A 20,520-nucleotide genomic window follows, 5' to 3' on the forward strand; every position below is an offset into this window, starting at 1 on the left:
ACTCACGAGTACAGTTCTTGACCCGAGAGATCGTGACCCATCTTTACTTCGTGACATAAAACTAAATGGGTTTTTAGAATGTTATCTGAGTTAATTTCAATTAAAAAATGATATCTTTAATATCAATTAACATTATTTTTAAAGTTAATAATACTTTTAATTAAGGGAAGGCAACACCATTACTTTACTCTTAAATTAAATGTATTATTTTTTAAAATTAAAGCATTATAAATTAAATAGATTTATTCTAAATAAGAAAAATTATATTAAATTCTAAAAAAATCGAAATTTCAAAATATAAATTAATTAAAAATTAATTATAATTAGGTACAGTTGTATTAATTATGATTAATACAGTTTTAATAAGAAGAACTTTTAAAATAAGTTTTAGTCATATTATTTTAATTTATTTATAAAAACATTATTGATTTGTATTTAATTTATAAAATTTAATTATAAACAAAATTAAATTGCAATTAAATTTAATTCTAATGTAAGAATATACGATTTATTCATTTAAATATTTAATTTTTTTAAATTTATAAATAATGCTCTTGTAAATATCAAAATAGAGTTAAAAACATATAAATATTTTATTTTCTCATATTTTTTCTTTCATTTTTTAAATATTTTTTTTATGTTAAAAAAAAACCACAAATAAATCGATTGGTGTTACTCGTATGCAGTACATTAAAATACATTTATTTCCATGTGAAACTTAATATACTTTTCTAGTTTTATTTATAAAAAAAAATTATTATAAATTTATAAATATTTTTCTATTTAAAAAAGTCAGCAAAACAAAAAATTCAGGATTTTATTAATAAATATTTTCTGTGGTTTAATGAAAATTCTCCTGAATTTTTTCGCTTTTGTGTATCAATTTTTGTTTGTTTTTTCTTTTTCTTCTGGTGTAAATATTTATAATTTTCCAAATTTTAATGCCGAGAAAATAGAAAAATATTCTGATTTTTTGTCAATTGAAACCATAATAATGTATAATTAAATTTTTTTTTCAAATAAACAATTTTAAAAATATAAAAATTACAATTTTTAATACATTTTTAATGAAGTAACCGAGTGACATTTTATACAAAAAGTACACTTTATTTCTTATATTTAACACTTATACGATATAACCTCCGAATAGCGGACACCGAGATCGAGTAGTTTGTCCGCTATTTAGAGGTAAATATAATAAATGTCCCATTTGAGTAATCTGGGAATTGAAAAAATGGCCGTTTGTGTAGAGGTTCGGGAGTGTATTCTGAAACATTTTAATTAATATTCTTTTTCTCAAGCAAATTCTTATATAAAATTAAACAAATATGCCATAAATATATATTTTTAGATTCAAAATTTTTGCCAAAGCAATGGGGACCACAAATTTTTGAGCACCATCACCTTTGCCAAAAAGCAGTGCTAATTACTGCTTTAATGGAAGAATTACGTTTAGAAAAAAGGTGTCAGAATTTAATTAAAAAATAATGTTATTTAAACGTCACAATGCATGTTATTACGTGTAAGAACAATACACGAAAGGTCACGAGAAAATTCGTCTTAAGTTCTGAAGTTTTGCGTTTTGTCAGAGTTTTCTTCGAAGGTCAGATACTGTAGTAGAAATCCGGAAATGTGCAATGGATGTCCTAAAAGCATCTATTGGCTAAAGTGACTAACAGAGCAGAAGGAAGAGCGACACAGCGAATGGCACTTCCTTTCTCCAGCAGAATGACATCCACTGAGCATTTTGAACTGAAGTTTCTGAACGAGATCAAAGAGCCTGATTTTGCCTCCAGGGATAAAAGGATAGATCAAATAAATTTCTTTCCTGCGATAAAAATCTTTCGATTTTCTTCCAATTTTTATTATTATTATTTGACCAATTTACTTCGGAAAATGATTATGGACTTACTTTATTACAATCGAAGAAACAAAATAAATAAATAAAATTGGTTTATTGAATGGAAACAGAATAGAGAATCTCGAAATAAGTAAAAAAAATAAAAATACTTTAAAAGAGTCACATTACTTTTATATAAAGTGACCAATAAGATAATAGAGAATTCAAAAAAAAAAAAAAAAAAAAAAATACACGTGACGGTTTAGTATTGTTTCGTCAAACGCTCGTAAATCCAATCATCTGTAAATGACATTTCGAACGCAGAGCGCTGATTCGCTAATTAAATTTTAAAATTTTTTAAAATTGAATTTTCGAAATTTTTAATTCCGATCGCGTATCATATAATTAATTTCGCGAAAAAAGGACTAAATTGAAATTCTTTCCACCTCTTTTTTTCTTTAAAAAACTTAATTAATGAAAATTAACGGTATATAATGCAATCCTGTAGAACGATTCAATGAAAATCGACTTGGTTATTCGCCTCCATTAATCGTATCGAATTTACAAAAAATACAAAAAAAATTATTTTGTAACAAGGAATAATAAAAGACAATTGTCGTGGGATTTAACGAATAACTTTAAATAAACTGAGAAGCGTGAACTAAAGAGATTCACTAATGTAGTGAAGACGTTTGCATGTTACGGATTTCCCAGAGGCATCTGTTTATTTTAAAGTTATAAATATTAAACTATGCAGAAAATCAATGTTCTGCAACCATATACTTTTATTATTTTTATCCATTAGAAAGGGGATCGTATTGAAATCAGTATGAATCTAGAAAAATAATGATTTTAAATAATATCTTCCAGCAAAATCTTTGTTTCACAGAGTTATGTAAGACGTTATAGAATTACCAGCTTCTATTTTTTTAAATAATTTTTTTATCTTTCGCTTCATTTAACTCGCGAGTGATACTTTTATTCTCTTTTTCTAAAAATTGGATATCGTTAAAACCCATTTTGTGGAAAGAAATTCAAGAATTTTAAGTTTTAGAAAGATTTTATTACACCGAAGATAATCAGCTATAATTTAATCCTAAGTATTCTTAAGTTGTCAATCATTTTGAAAATAAAAATATAAAAATACATCTTCGCGAATTTTTTTTTTAATATAATTTTTTAATATGAAACTTCTCTTTCTTAGTTTTACGATTTCCTTTACTCTTTTTGAAGTTTAATAACTCCTGTGCTTTTTGTCGAAAATTTCTGAAATTTTGCAGGTAGGTCTGTTTATTAAGGGGATTGATGCTATTAAATTTTGGTAATTAAAGGTCAAGGGGGTGAAGAGATAGAGGGGGTCGTTATTAGCATTTACAATTATTTTTATAAAACGTATCCCAACCCTGAAAATTAAGCTTTTTTGCCATTTTTATAATAGTTATGAATATAAAAAGTTTTTTTAATAAAACATGATAACAGATGGCGCCACCAAATGTTGCCGGAAAAGTTAAGCAACGAGTTGCTAGATTTTTTTTGTTTAGAATTTCTCTCTTCCTGCGTAATACGGATCCATTATCAGAATATAAACAAGTAATGTCTTGTTATTGTTAAAATTCAATTGTTGTAAGTCTCAAAAAAGAAATTTTTTTATAAATCATTAGTAGTAAGTGAACGAATAAAGTTATGTAAAATATTAAACAAATAAGCTGCATATTTGTGCGAATGATTAAGAAAATGGCGTGCGAAGTGTGGATTTATATTAACTAGTAATGTATGAATATCAAATGCACCGTATATTAACTATTAAGTAATCAATGTGTGAAACGCAAGTCTATGTGTGAGATATATTAATTAAGCAATACGTAAACTAATAAATCCAATGTGAACTACTAAGTAATACATGAACTATAAACCTTCACAAAGTATTAAGAAATCAATGTGCGAAATACAGACCTACATGAACTGTTAATCACGCAATACATGAACTAATAAATCCCACGTGAACTACTTAGTGAGCAATGTGCGAAAACTAACAAGTAAGCAATGTGATGAACTAATAAGTGTGAACTAGCAGTGTATGAACTATGGACCTACATAAACTATTAAGAAATCAATGTGCGAAATGAAAATCTATTTGAGCTGTTAATTAAATAATATTTAAACTAAAATCCACCTGAACTATTAAGTAAACTGTCGGCGAGTTACAAACTTGTATAAACTATTAATTAAATAACATATGAATTATGTAAACAATTTAAAAAACAATGTGAGAAGAGCCCACCTATATAAACTGAGTAGCTATTATGTGAACTACTACATCAGAAAACTACCTTCAAATATATCTATAATAATAATATAAATTATTATTAACAAGATTTCTTCATTAATTTATTAAAAGGAAATTTTCTAATAATAATTTACTGGTAAAATAAAGTACAATAAATTTTTTAATGAAAATTTTACCATCAAACATGATTTACATCTTTAAATATTTATGCAATAAATGAAAATTTAAAGTCATACATTAAATTAGATTTATAGCTATTTTTATATAACTATTTATATTCATTTCTGCGATATTTTAACCACGTAAATACATCATTTCTAATTATATTTTATAATTAAATTCCCTTCTATTTTTTTACAAATTACACATTAATAATTCATTAATTCTTTTTTTTTCAGTCGTTAATTATAATTTAAGTAAAATTTGCATAAAAGCGAAAGAAGAAACTGCGAAGTATCTTTCGAAAAATTTAACCGAATAGATTTTTATTCGTTCCATATTCATTTCCCACTGTAAATTATGATAAATTTTATAAACTGGCCTGCCCAAAAGTCACGTGTTAAACGTGTTTTTTTGCAGCAGTTTATTAATTTTTGCATGAAAATCGACAATCTGAGTGTGTTAAGGCGTTGCAATTTGCTTACCAAACGGTAGTAGTAAGTATCTGAATGAAAAAGAAATTTATTCTTTACCATGGTTAACGACTTCTGGGCTACCTTGTATGTATACAACCGTATACAATTGTCATAAAATAATAATAACTTAAGTTACATTCTAAAATTTATAATCAATATTATCCCAGTGGGAGTTATTGTATATAAACTAATTTATCAAATTTAAAGTGAAGAAAATATAGAAAATTATTAAGACATTTTAAAAATGAAATCTTAAAGAATTAAATTACAGAATTGTAAACAATAGATCAATACATTTTATATAATGCATAAACACAAGGTTACGAAATATTAATATAATGCTGAAGCATACCAAGCGAGTGATAAGTAATTAAATGATTCATAAATAGAAATATTAAATTAGTTTCTTTGGAAATTAACGTATTTCTAGCTGCTAAAAACATTTCTTATTCTATCCACAGACAAGTTTATTGGTTCAATTGAACGAGTCAGAGGGAGGGGGAGTGAAAGAGAAAGAGAAGGAGAGAGGAATGTATGATCCTGGAATGACGTAATATATCTGATTTGATTAACCGTATTCGGTTCAGAAATCATTGTTTACTCTGATTCTGTACATTCGTTGGCTTCGGGTAATGCCTAACGATTCTACTAAATAAGCATTAACCAGGGGCGGATTTAGGGGGATGCGCCCTTAGAACCCTCTAAATGCGCTCCTGGTTCCCCGAAATCGGGATAATCCCTAACAGGGGTTTTCCCGATTTAGAGCACCCTTCACCCCTCCTTGGGATTTTCTCGGGTATTTCAGGTAATAAAAAATTTTAAATAAGGCACATAGCTTCCTTTCTACACCCCTGTAATGACTTCTGATCTGTTATTGGAATTAATTACACTTAAATATATAGAATTTAATATATAAATTTAACCTTAATCGTAATAATTTTAATCGCTTAATGTTGTAATTTTCCTTAAAGGAAATTATAAACGTATTAATTAAGGATTAATAATTCTTTAAATTATTAATGAAATTTTATTATTTAAAAAGAAAAGATTCTATAAATATAAGTTAATTTCCGGCATTTAAACATTAATTTAGTTTATTTAATAACATTTATTAATGGAATTATAAAATATCGATACTTAATTAAAACTTTAAAACGTATTTGAAACCATTTTGTAACAATAAACGCACGGAAGAAGCGAATTGTTTTATGTATCGTCCTGTATAAAGAAGCGTTACCTTGTTCCCTTTTAAAGTAAAAAAACAAATAAAAGTGGAGGAATTTTTAATCTTGCGAATGATTCTTTTGTTAAAAAGAATTCAAAGAGTTCCTCAGAATTGTAATTTTATTGTTCCTATTGGAATAAAGTACTTCTTTATAAATGCAAAATGTGGTTTCTGTTGATTTTTTACAAATGGCATCACACACGGGGAATCGTTCTTTCAGATGGGGAGGAAACAATAAAAAAACAAACAAACACATTTGCATATAAATTTATTTGTATCTAAAACAAAAACAATAAGAAAATATATCAGATTAAACGTAGAAAAATTTATTTTCTTCTTAATTTAAAAAGTAAGTCGAACATCGAGTGATATATTAAGCAACGTTGCAACGATTTCAGTATACATACTGCATTGTTACAGTGTAGAGATATTCAGTATCAATGTCTAAGTTGAAGATATTATTGTCAGGAAGTAAAGCTATGAATATATAAAAAGAGTTGATTGTTATGAATAAATAAAAAAAAAAGAAGAGAAGAGTAACGAAAAGCTGATATGAATCAAAAAGTCTTCACGCATAGAAAAGTTAATGTTAGACACTGAACAAACACAGCTATTGGTAAAGAAGGAAAATTGGCTAGTCCTCCATCCTTAACTGATGATAGGATGGGAGGAGTTGCTATGGAAACGGAATGGATGGGGGATGAAAGTGGGGAAGTCAAAACGGCGTCTAGGTCTGTCTATGGCTCATTGAATTTAAGCCTTGACGAGAAACGGACGTGAAAGTGCTTCGGAACAGTTCATTCTCTTTCTCTCTCCTCTCTCACTTTTGCTTACAGTTCAAGGTTTCATTCACTCTTATTTTCACTTAAAAATTTCTTCTTTAATATTATATAAATATATATATACAAGTATTTACTTATTTATTTATAATTTAGCGCCATTTTAATGTGTTCATCCAAGCTGCGTGCGTGTTATAATGCGATAATTAGCAAAAAATTTCGAATTAAAGATATTTAATCTTAAAATTTAATTAATTAATTTTTTTTAAATGTAATAAATATATAATATTTTTCATAATTAATAAATTATCTAGAAAATTTACACGTATAAAACCTCGTTAAATAATTTTAATTTCTTTAGGAATTATAAATATTTCCCTTTCATAATTTTCTATTTATAATTACATTAATTTTTAATTTTTATTTTAAAAATTAATAAGTTAATAAATCTAAAAACATTTTTCATAAATAATAAAAAAACATATATTATTATTTTAATACATATTTAATATATAAAAACATCAGCAAAATATAAAATATTTTACACGTAAAAAACTCAAGTACATAAATTTTAAATTAAAAAAAAATAAAATAATAACAATAAACATTAAAATTTAATTAATAATTTATAAATACATTAAAATATTAATAATTATACTTTCTAAAAACACGCAAAATTCAATTTAAAATCACTCCAGCAGATAATAATTTAATTACCATATTTTAAAATATTATTTAATAATTTTTAAACATTATAAATTTTATATTTATACAGGAAATAAAAAAGGAATTATTACTATAATTTAAACGTAATTAAAGTCATTTTGCAGATTGTAATTAGTGCAGCATAGTGATGCGTTGGAAATTAAGTTGAATAGTAAAAAAAATATATATATGATTTAAATGAGAGAAGCATTATTGGTTCCTACCTTATCAGAAGATCGAGTGTGTTAGACTGCTACCAGCCAATTCTGTATACTAACTCCAGTTGCTGCACAAATTGCTTCCTGCACAGCTCTTGCAGCTCCATCTGTGTTTAAACTCACCAATGATAAACTCCAACACATCAAAACTCTCCCTTTTTAGTTCGAATTAACCAATCAAAAATTTTAAATTTCAATTTAAAAAATTCATTTAATAATTAAAATAAATTAAAAATAATTTACTACAGCAGCATAAATTTTCCATTAAAATGGAGAAAATTTGCTTGAAAAGTAATTAATTTTAATTTTTTTTTTTAAAGTTAATTAACAAGATTATAATTTTATATATTATTTTTAAATATTTGTAAGGGTTTGAATAAGGTTTAAGCCTTAAAAATAAGCTCAAAGTTTTAAAAATATTTTTAAAAATTCTTTTAGCTCATAATTTCCCATTAATGTTAATAAAATTTACTTACCAAAAAAAAAAAAAAAAGGATTTTTAAAGGAAATTAATGAAGAAAAATCTTTAATGTCTTTCAAATAAGTGATATATAATATTCTAATTATTGATTTTATTTTTTATCTTCAAAAATTCCAAGTAGGAAATGAATATTTTACTATTAATTGCCTTCAAGTAGACAGAGAGAGAGTGGAAAAAAAATGTAGTGTATATATAGGCCTATATGTATGTGTGTACTGTATGTCTGCATGTCTGTCTGTCTGTATGTATGTATATATACATAAATAAAAAGGTATTACTTCAATTTAGAAAATAGATTTTCGATTTTAAAACTTGATCTCATTCCAACATTGATTATTCTATCAAAGAAAATTACATTTTCGATAAGCAATTGCAACGATTATTATTATATTAGTAAATTTTATCGTAATTTCTCTTAAATTATCTTCTATAATTACTTATAAAATACATAATTTTTTTCAAATTTAACTTATTTTTTTCTTAATATAAATAATATGCATAAATAAAAAGCATTATATATATTATATTATATATATATATTTTTTAAATATTTAAGAATTTTATATATACGCATTAACATAAATTTCATTAGAAACATTTATTTTATTTTTTATATTATTATTATTAAATTTTAAAGTATTTTATCGCGTGTAAAATATGATTAAAATTAAATATTTACATTAAATTCTTTGAATTTAAGTTTAATTTAAGCGTGAAATTATAGAGAAATATTTGTATTTTTTAAATAATCAATTTTATAAACACTAAAGGGAAAATTTGTATTATTATTATTATTATTTTAACTTTGATATATTAAAATTTAATGGCAGAAATTTGATTTAACGTTGATTGCACGTGTAAATAAAGCGTTTAAGACAGACAAAGTTAATTATAAATATTTATTCTAACTTGTAAGTGTATAATTTAAAACAATTAATTTAATTAAATCATTAACGTAAACAAAGGCCCCATTACTGAAGAGTCATTAAGGGGCCTCAAAATATTTTTTGCAAATTTATTTTGAGTTATAGTATATTATTTTTAAAATATAATACGATTTTTAAACGTTTCTTTGTTTGGAGAAAGGTTTCAAAGATGAATCCTCCCAGAGCGTGAAGAAGGACAAACTTAGGCAATCTGTCAAGGAGTTTGCCTGGAAAACTGGCCCTTATTTAGATGTTAGACACGTGAAAAAACCCATAAAACTCCACGTACCAGTACGTTGGTGAGGAGCGACAAATTGTCACTCGAAAAAGGGCCCCAGCCTCTTTGTTTCTTAAAGGCCTTATAGAAATTCATATAGTGTATACTAATATAAACAAATAAGTTATTGATATAAACTAACGCTTAAATACCGAAAATTTACGACACTATTATAGAAACAATTAATAAAATTAATTATACATTAAAATATTCTTTGTCAACGATGCAAATCATAAAATTTGAAAGTATTTGTTTCTATTTTTTTACATTATATTTGTATAATAAAGAAGAATCTATTTACTTTCGGTGTTTTTCAATATGAAGAAAGCTGCGAGCTGTTGCTGCTGCTGCTGCTGCTGTTACTCTTCAATGAAGTAACATACCAAGCAAAAGCAGGGGGCGTATAATCGCAACTACTGTAATGCCTTGTCAATCGATCACTGTCATACATTTTCTCATGAATACGTAACAACATGACACTGTTAAATATAAAACGCTTAGTTTAAAGGTTTGTTCGTTAGGCGGCATCTTTGTCAGCTTCGAAATTAAAAGGACTCATCATTAGCGTGTAATTAAAATACACCACGTGTGTTTCCACCATTAAAAAGTAATTACCGACTTATTAATTAAATTACTTTCCAAAATTACGCTGGCATCGAAAATTTTATTGGCATTTTACGTTCATTTACAATGGGAAATAAACAGCAATTCTTCTTGATCCATTTATTGTTCTTAATAGAAGATGATAGTCGGACATGGATGCATGAACATGTGGTTACTGATTAATTAAGCATTTTTATGTTAAAATTTATTTTATTTTATTTAAATTCTCACCAGATAACTGTGTGTTTGATATATAAAGATGTTCTTCGGTTTATAGAGTGGTCTGAACGTCAGTTAACAAGTACGAAAAGTGGGTTGTTATAAATTCAGTTTACGACTCGTATTCTCAAGTGTATTTGGAAACACAAAACAACGTAGTTAACTAACTTCGAACCACCTTGTATGTTTTTTCTAGAAGCATTGAGAAACGTACACTAACTTAATTTTTTTAAGAGTTTACCCAGTTTACCCCTCTTAGACAAACGAAAAAATATTTTAGCACCAAACGGGAATCGAAGGGTCACAGGAAGCACCAAACAGGAAAGTTCTTTGTTTTGTTTGTTTACGAGGGAGGATGCCTCCCGAGAGGACTTTATATAGAAAACTGGCTCCTATTCAGATGTTTAAAAACGTGAAGACACCTGAAAAACTCCACATGACAAGTTCGTTGGGGAGGTGCGAGCCGACAACAACTATCACTGTTCAGTGGTTTTATTCAGTTGGATATTAACGGGATAGAATGTTCTTATAACCTTAAAGTCGTATATTTGTAAAATATTCTTTTTTCCTTTTTTTTTTGTTTGTTTTTGTGTGTGCACGCGCGGTCATACAATATAAACACTCAAAGTATACACTTTAATTTAATTATTTTTATCGTATTATTTTCGCTTTATTTAATAATAATTGACAATGAAACGCATTCAGGTCGTAGATACTTTCCTTTCGAGATTCTGTTTTTTGTTCTACGTCACCTTTAATTGCAGGGAAATTTGTCATAGTGAACATTTAATGATGAATACTGTTGGGGATTCGCTGCAACAATTTAACAATGGGTGCTCACAGTAATCAATAACTGTATGTCTTCGAGAGTTTCTGAAGAGATTAACAAAATAATAAGTACTGTATTCACAATTATCGCGTATGTGATTATTTCTGTTTCGTTAGATAAAATATTAAAAGCTGGTTGATAAATTAATATAATTTTTACATGATTTTAAAATACATAATTACTGTGTAAAGCTTATTTTCATCACATTTCTAAATTCTCTACCTTGGAATATAGTTTAAATACGTTGAAGTGTTTACTAAACCAATTATAAATTGTGTTTAAAATTATTTTCTGAGGATCAGCCACAAAATTTGTTGTATGCAAATTCAAATTTCATGCAACTTTTTCTAGTCTCGAGAATTAGAATACGTAACATTAAGGCTATGAAAACAGTTGTGATTACTTCAATTATTTTCTACGAACAATTTAACCTTAATAATGTAAAAGAATAGCTGCAAAGAGCTTCACGGTATGAAAAATTCAGTAGATGGTGACGTAAAGCAGATAGGATGTTGTAGTACCTTACTCGGACTTGATAACATGTGACAATTCTCTGAGAATTGTGAAAGAGAAAATTTCCCAGTAACAGTTGAAAACCTAAAATTAGCTCCAGAGACTGTTTATAACAACTTATAAACGTCAAAACGGGGGATGATGTCGAGAAGAACACGAGAAATAGGGGAATGCAAAACACTTCTACATGTGTTTAGGTACTCTGTCAAAGCTCTGTTACTATAAACAGATAAATTATACTTAAAATACATATATATTTAAATAATTATGAATAAATTTATTCATAATTAAATATCAAGTGTAAAAATAAAGAAGTCGTTTTTTCAAACTGCAATATGTAAATTAAATACAAAAGTAACTTGTAATTTACATATCTATAGAAAATAATCTTCGTAAAAGACCAATAAATATTAATTAATTTTTTTAAATTAATATTTTTGATATTATAAATGTACATAAATATAAATTATGAACTGTTTATGTACACATACGATGACGATTATAAAGGAATTTTTTTCCCTCTGTATTATTTTTTTGATCTTTAGGTAAACACTTCGTATATTTATCTTATTTGCACATAAATTACATTTATTTTTTATACTTTATTATGCAGAATGCTAAATGTATTCTAAAAATTACTCGTTTATATTCCATGCTATAAGCAACTAATACACGTTAATAACACAACCCCCAAAACCTTTACTTCGGCATACCTCTATAAAACATTACCTCAGACACTAAAATAGGTGATTCCTACAGAAAAATATTCTTCCGATTTCAAACATTACTTTAAAATTTCCCTATCATGCGAGAATCAAGGGATATAGACACAGCTTTGTACAATAACACACACACAATCGGATAAGGATACAGCTCATGTACTGTACCTATAAAAATCTTTCTAATGTGGTTCTGTGTTTTTATTTACACCGTTTCAACGTGTTAGATATATCAGAATACACAGTGAAACCTGTTAATGTGACCGCTAAAGGGACCGGCTCAAAGGGGTCATCTTACACAGATGGTCACATTAGCAAGTTTCACTGTATTAGGATCCATATTTTCACGTAGAATACGGACCATGTAATAATAATCAATTTTTAAAAAACTTTTTTTTTTTTCTTCTGGAGATAAAATTCGTTTTGTGTAGTGTCATTTTCCAACCAAAGAAAAGAATGTATATAAAATATTCTATAATCTTCTATTCCAAATAAAATTTTAAGGCGTCATCTTACCTCTCTGGGGTCCCGGGATAGAAACCGAAGGGTCGAAAAATACTAGAAAGTTTTCAGGGATGGTGTGTTCTAATATGTAGGGCCCCTTCTTTCGGTACCCGGTCGCCCCATTGAGGTCCTGGCTAAACCTATGACGGTAATAATTGAAAAGGCAAGGTCTTCTTATTACGCATAAGACAGAAAGAAGCAAAAATGAAAAAGAAAAGATTTAGTTGAGTGATAATACAGAGAAATGCAACACACGGGCGACCTGCTAAGAAGGAGTGCCTCTCAGGAGGACATTCTACGGAAAATTGGCCGCTATATAGATGTTAGACTCGTGAAGAAAACCCAGAAAACTCCACGTACCAGCCTGAGGGTCAGGTCGCGGGTTCGCGCCTGACCAACAGACTAACTACTTGATTTTATCCAATGGGCCACTGGTGGGCAAAATTAAAATAGAATTATTATCCCTAAAGTGGAGATATTTTATATACTGAAATGTTCTTTTTTAAAGAAGAAAATACTTTTTTTAGAATATTTCTTTTTAGAAATTAAGTAAAATAATGATTTAATTTACTAATTAATATATCAATTAAGCGATTAACTATTTTTAAAAAATACAAAAAATATTTAAATTTATAATCTATATATAAAATTTTTTAAGTAGAGGAAAAAATTTTACACTTTCAGGAAATAAAAATTTAAAACTCAATTTAAAAAAAATAATAAGATTGCTCACTGTTTTTATTTAGTTAGTTTATGTGTACCCGGCAGACTAACTGTTGAAACATTTTTCTTTTATTTTGTTAGCAAGTGGCTAGCAACTGCACTGCAACAGTTGATAGAAAAAACAGTTATGTCATCGGTGTGTGTGTGTACACAAGAAACAGGACTGTTGTCAGGAAAACCAAGAAACAGGACTGTTGTCAGGAAAACCAATATATATTTGAGCAATTTTGCATCGTGGGTGCTATAAAGGTGATTGCTATTTGTACTCTCGTAGCCTAAGTACTCTCGTATTTTCTATGGACTACATGTTGGAACCATCAATATTGCCAACCACTTTTAAGCCATGTCCCTTCAATTATGTTACAAATGTCTCTACAATATCTCTGTCTATATGTATTAATATATTTAATATCCTTATGCATAGCTAGTCTGAAGCACGAACTAGCATTTTAAATGATTTTATCCGCAATTAAACGACAAATGTGTTCCAACGATTTAACTGTGTACACATAAAGTGTACACACTGTCAGTTAATTTTTTAAATAATTAAAAACGCACTCAAGAATTCTTTTTATTTCCTGTAACACTAAAATATATAAAATAATTTTGAATGAGAGAAAATAAAATGTTTTAATAATAAAAGATTTATAGTAAGAAAAAAATAATAATATACGAAAGAAAATTTATAGAATTCTTTTTAAAAATTCATTAATAGAATATTTCAAGTTTTGAAGTTCGGAGTTAATTAAAAATTGAAAAACAGAATAGAAATTTGATTTATTAATATTTTAGCTCTGGTTCTTCCTATTTATCTTATTAAATTACTTTAATAATTCGATACTCTATTTTTGTAAAATAATGGAGCACTTTAGTATGAAAATTCTTTCCTTATTATTAAATTCCGTAGTTATAAACACGCAAGCTTATAGATTTTTATGAATAGTTTAAGGTCGTACATCTTTCCATAAGTAGTGTAATTTTCAATTGTTTCTACTCATAATTATTTATTAAAAAGACTAGAGATAATCTAGAAAATTTCTTATTCATATACAGTGTACCCGAATATTAAGAGCGGTTACCAGTGGCCGAGTGGATAGAACCATTGATCACGGTACCATTGAACAATTGGTACATGGTCGCGGGTTCACTACTTACCAGTGGCTAAGTGGATGGAGCCATTAATTATCGGTACTTGATCCTGGGTTGGAAACGGGCTGGTCACACGAAGTTTTCCGGGTTTTCCTCGCATGTCTAATAGCTAAATAGGGACGGACTACTTTCTCATAGAAAGTTCTTCCAGGAAGCACCCCCTTGACAGATATTTTTATCCTATAATCCCGAATATTAAGTACACTTCAATACTGTATATCGTTATGCAGCGCAGTACAGTACAGTACAATATTTTTATTTTACGGCATTTTATTGTAGCCTATTTTATATATAATATGCTATAATATGCTATTTTACACGATACGCTCTACAGTACTGTTTACGTTATACAATGTTGTGAATTTTATGGATGTAGAATGCTATTTTGTGGTTTATTTCTGTCATTCATTCTGTAAGTAATTCCCATTACAGATGACAATGTGTTGCATTAATTGGGAAGGCTCATTATATTGTTCCGAATACGCCTTTATTAAAGGATTTACATGCTAATGACTTCATTACTGTTTCAAGATATTATAAACGCACTATTTTTAGATTGCAACGTTACCAAGTTGTGCATTATCCTACTGTTTGGCCGTAAAATGTAGCAATTTTATTGTTAAAATCTTTATATACGGCGTTTTAATGTATTAATAATAATATAGTGGGGAAGGAAATCATCATACAGTAATTATATAATTTACTGCTTGTGTTACATTCAGGTGTATACTAGTATTTATAATAGTAAATGCTAATAACGAATGGAATCGTCATTAAGTCCGACCTTACTCGATATACGACACGTGAGCCCGTTTATTTCCCCACTATCTTGGCCTTTAACTACTAAAATTTAATAGCATCAATCTCCATAATACACAAATCTCCCTGAAAATTTCAGAAATTTTCGACAAAAAGCACGGGAGTTATTAAGCTTCAAAGAGGGTGAACAAAATTCTGTATAACAAAAACAATTCTTCACTATATAAAGTACAGTAACACTAAAATAAGTATTGGCTTCGAAAGCCCACCAGTAGAAGAGTAGATAAAACCACTGAACAGTGGTATTGGTCGTGGATTCGCACCTCGTCAACCTTTGCAACATGATTTGAGGTAACTCCACATGGCTGGCCAGGTGAAGTTTTCCGGGTTTTACTCACGTGTCCAAGACCTAAATAGGGACGAAGACGGGTGGCCCTCTCTGAAGATTGCCCACGTGTTGTCTTGACGTAAACAAATATACCAAACCATTACAATAAAATTTACGATTCATCAGGGTATAGATTGACTGAAGACAGTTTCCATAAAACTTGAAAATAATTTTCTTTTTCCAATTTATCTACTTCAAGTCATGTTACAAAAGCACAACTGAAATTTACAAATAGAAGCTCCAAAGTAGAGACACAAGAAAATTTCTAAAACATACTAAATGCCACTGGTTAGTTTTTTACAGCTATTTTTAATGTTTTTCAGCAACTATTAATATGTAGCTCTTTTGTTTCCTTCAAATCAAGCTGTTTTTGCTGCTTTTTTCAAGTCTTACTTTCAATCTACAGACAAACGAACTTGCAACATACTCCGTCTCTTGCTTGCGATGTCGTTCGTACATCACAAGCAACAAATATTATAAACTCCTTCTACTCGGGTGGAGTAAAGATCAGGTTTATTGCGGATGATCGGGTACGTCATGCCTCGTTGTAATAAAAAAACATTGGGTTTCTCACCTCCCGGTCCCCGCATTTTCAGTCTTGTGAAACCCACGATGAAATGGAGAAAAAGCCATTTCTACTGTCCACGGGATGGAAAGAGAGAAAGAATGAAAATATATTTTAAAACGGTGCAAAAATAATTTAAATTTCATTAGTGTACTTAAAATTTACAATTATTTTCAATTGAAGTAATGATAAGATAATGTATTATCTATTCTGATCTACGTCTCTTGTTGAATTAGCCTGAAAATGAATATCCCAATTTCTTCAAAATATTCATGCAAAGAGAGAAAAATGAGAATTAAACGCGAAAATTATAGAAAATTTGAGATTAGATTAATTTATTTTCTAGAATGCAATATTTATTTACCTGTAGAAAAAATAATTTCTTAATTGAAAATCCGTCGTTCCAATAAACAAAAATTGCATTTTATCATCAATAATGCGAAGCATCCTTAATAGTAAATATCTTATAAATTTTCATTACAGTGGCTGCAAATTATTAAATTAGATACAGTATTTTATTTATAAACGACATAACATAAATCTAATCAACTGGACATATTTATTACATAAGAAATCTCTCTGGAATATTTTTCGTTTGGAAGAAGATTATGTAGAATTTTACATTTTAAATTATATTCTTATTATTTTGTAATATTTTCCAATATATTGTTTCAATTATTAATTTTATTATCTTCAGATTTTTGCGTATGAAAGAGTGGATTAAGGGCAACGCAACACATGGGCAATCTGTTAAAGTGGTATGCTTCTCAAGAGAACTTTCTATGGAAAATTGGCCCCTATATGGATGTTAGACACGTAAAGTAAACGCTGAAAATTCCACTCGTTCAGCCCATTGATTAGGTCGAACCCACGATCAACTTCCATTGTTTAGTAGTGTATATGGGCTAAATACTATTGAATAATGGCGGTTGGTCGAGAGTCAGTCTGCCACTCTGGGGATTCGAGGTTGAGGGAATCCGGGTTCGAGTTCGATTTAAGAATCTTTATACCATTTTGAGCCTGGCAGCCCTGCCCAGAATGGCTAAAAGACTTGGTCTCAAACTGATTTCAACCGTTCTTAGAAAAATCTTAAAAACCCTCCCTTTTGGGCCACCTTCTATATTCATTAAATAAAGAAAATCATCACTATTATCTTTTTTAAAACAACAAAAATAACATCTTTTACTAATAAAATTCTTACTAAATTTTTTAATAAATATATTAGAACAATACTATAATATGTGTTATGTAAATGTTAATTATAGGGTACATCGTTGAAATGGTTTATTTTTTAAATAAATGATCATTAAATATTTAAAATTAATAATCTACAGTTATGTATATAATTGAGGAAACAGTGTATTAGCTATTACCGAAAATCCGTTAAATCGAATGTTTTGAAAATTATATTAATAACGAACTTAAATGTAGAAACCGGTTTAAAATTTTTCCTATCGGGCAGAAATTTTTGTCCGTTAAATCTGAGTTTTTTAAATCGACGGGTTTACTGTACTCTAAACTCTCATCTATGAGGTTTGGATCAAAACCACAGACGAAACAGTTCGTAGAATAGAGTCACAGATACACAGTGTAGAGTCATAAATAGAACAGTTCGTCAAATAAAATACCATTTGTCAAACAATACAAAATAGAGTGGAAGAGATAATTCGATTCATAACCTACTTTTGCAGTTTTTTTAATTATTCAGATTAACCTGGTGTAAGGACGTATCATGGGAGCTACCAGGACCATTTAAAGAAGAGAAAAGAAGAGAGAGAAGATAGGAAAAGGGAGAGAGGAGAGAAGATAAAAAAAAGGGAGAGGCAGAGAAGGTAAGAAAAGAGAGAGGCAGAGAAGGTAAGAAAAGAGAGAAGAGAAGAGAAAAAAACGACAACAGACAGACAGAGAAGCAAAGAAGAGAAAAGAAGAGAGAAGCAAGAGTTGAGAAGAGAGAGAGCCAATTTTTAATTCGCTTTCACTAATTTTTCTGCTTTCTCTTTCTGAATTTTTTTGGTTCTCGATTTGTCGAATTCGGGGGAAATTGCCCATGCCCCTGGGTGGGCGAGCATCTTTCGAGCTCCTAGGATCAGTCAGATATCACACGACATTACTCACGAAGAAGACTCTATTAATATAAAATTGATTAATAATAATTACTTAACAAATTAAAAATTGTTTAGTATGAAAATATATTGAGAATAGATAATAATATGATAAAAATAAAATTATTAGAGGATAAATACTCGTTTTAATAATAAATAATAATGTAATATTTTATTTTTCTTTAATTTCTTTAACATACTTTTGTTTTATCCGGCAAATGGCTACCATTTTATAAAAATCCAAAGTTTCGTGACTCTTCAGAACATTATAATGAATAAATGTGCTACATTTTAATGTCGTGACTAAACATTTCGTGAGTTAGGTACGTTTGCAGTGCGAAAAATGGAGTGAAAACAAATGAATTGACATTATTTTCGAGTAATAAATGACTCACACGCTTGTTAAAAAGTTTAGCAGATTTATCAGAATTAACTTTAATTAACTTCACTGTTTCTCGTAGAAAATACAGTGCAAACCCTCCCAACAACGAGCAAAAATACATACAAAATAACCTTCAAACAACGGTCACTTCCGAAGAACGGCCATTTCTTATGTTCCCGTCAGTGGCCGTTGTTCAGAGCTTTCACTGTATTATATATAACTTATAATTAGAGTTTATAATTTATGAATTTTTCAAAATTTTCTTATGAACTAATAAGAAAATGTCTGTTAAATGATGTATTTATTTAACTGACAATGTATTTTAATAATGTTTTGGGGGTGGCTTCATCACTGCCATTTTCCCCACCCCGAAACCCTATAAATGAACGTAAACAAATGTAGAATTTAATCACGATGTGTATGCGTAAATATACTGTAATGTGCAGTGTAAGGGCCTCAGTAAGAAAAAGAAAGGCCCTAGTCGAATCGAACAAGGATCCTGCAGGTGATTCCATGTCAACAACTAAGCGATGGTTTCGTTAATGGGGTCAGTTTGGATATTGAAATTCTGATAAGAGGAAAACTCCTAACCATTCAAATATTGATTCTAATTCAGATGAAGAAGATCCAACTTCGATTTAGCGCAATCGTTTGTTCTCCTCTGAAATTGGCACTAAATCTAGTGTAGTGCTAAGCCGAAATAGATCAAACAATAGGAATTGTATATAGTAACGGCTTTGAATCCAGACGAGTCAAAAAACCCAAGAATATTTTAGGATTTCGTTCTTAAACACCGGGCCGTCCCATTGTGACCCGGCCGAACCTATGTCATATATATCGTGGGGCGAATTTAGCCCGAAGAAACACTGGACTAGTGGATAAAACCACTAAACACTTGTAGGTCACGGGGTCGGACCTGACCAACGAGCTGATCACATGGAGTTTTCTTCACGTGTCTAACATCTAAACAGGGGCAGAAAGTCCACTTGGGAGGAAGTCCACTTTGTTCCCTTTGCAAATCGTTCATGTGTTGCGTTGCCTTTTTATTGCGTGCTCCTACATACTGCCACGTTTTTACTTATGGCCTACAGTGTATCTGTAGGCCATACGTATAGAGAATAAATAAGCATGAATTCAGAGAATACTATTCATAGAAAGTCCACATCCCATTGGCACATTACCCACGTCTTGCGTTGCCTTACCCCATCAATTTCACAATCCTTTTTTTTTTAAATTCGAGCATGTTTTAAATCCATTTTAAATAAATGGATAATAGCAACAGATAGTTCATCACAAAATTGTAAAAATTAAAACTGGATAAAATTCAGAGTTGAAAGTAAATTGATTTGGAAAGGTGGACAATTGAAAAATCGATTGCAATGTAGGCAAACGAAAAGGCAATCGACTCTACATTAAAATTAAAAACGATTTAGAAAGATATTTTCGTCTAAAACAAAAGCCGGATCAATTTACACGAAGTCCTTTCTTTACTCGAATGTATTTAATAATTAGAAAAGAGCAGAGAAAGGCCCATTATCTGCAATGTTTGTTTTGAAAAGTTTACAATTCCTATTTATAATAATCAGGAGAAAGTAAAGAAAGATCGCTTTTTTGTCGCATTTTCTGGAAAAAAAAAACGGCTTTAAGTGATCGTTAACGACCCATTAAAAGTTTTTAATTTGGTCAAGTAGT

The 20,520-nt window shown here is 28.9% G+C and overlaps 1 protein-coding gene across 1 annotated transcript in view; it reads right to left on the reverse strand.

Annotated features, from left to right (window-relative positions):
* The window catches only part of LOC136989325 (protein shisa-1-like), a 133,978-nt gene extending 126,234 nt beyond the window's left edge, over positions 1–7,744 (reverse strand). The window contains exon 1 of the mRNA XM_067287452.1: positions 7,696–7,744. The gene's annotated coding sequence lies outside the window, so the exon portion shown is untranslated. The remainder of the gene's footprint in view (positions 1–7,695) is intronic.
* Positions 7,745–20,520: the final 12,776 nt, after the last annotated feature.

The sequence above is a fragment of the Centruroides vittatus genome, unplaced genomic scaffold, assembly GCF_030686945.1.
Source record: "Centruroides vittatus isolate TY-2023 unplaced genomic scaffold, ASM3068694v2 scaffold_464, whole genome shotgun sequence".
Classification (NCBI taxonomy): domain Eukaryota; kingdom Metazoa; phylum Arthropoda; class Arachnida; order Scorpiones; family Buthidae; genus Centruroides; species Centruroides vittatus.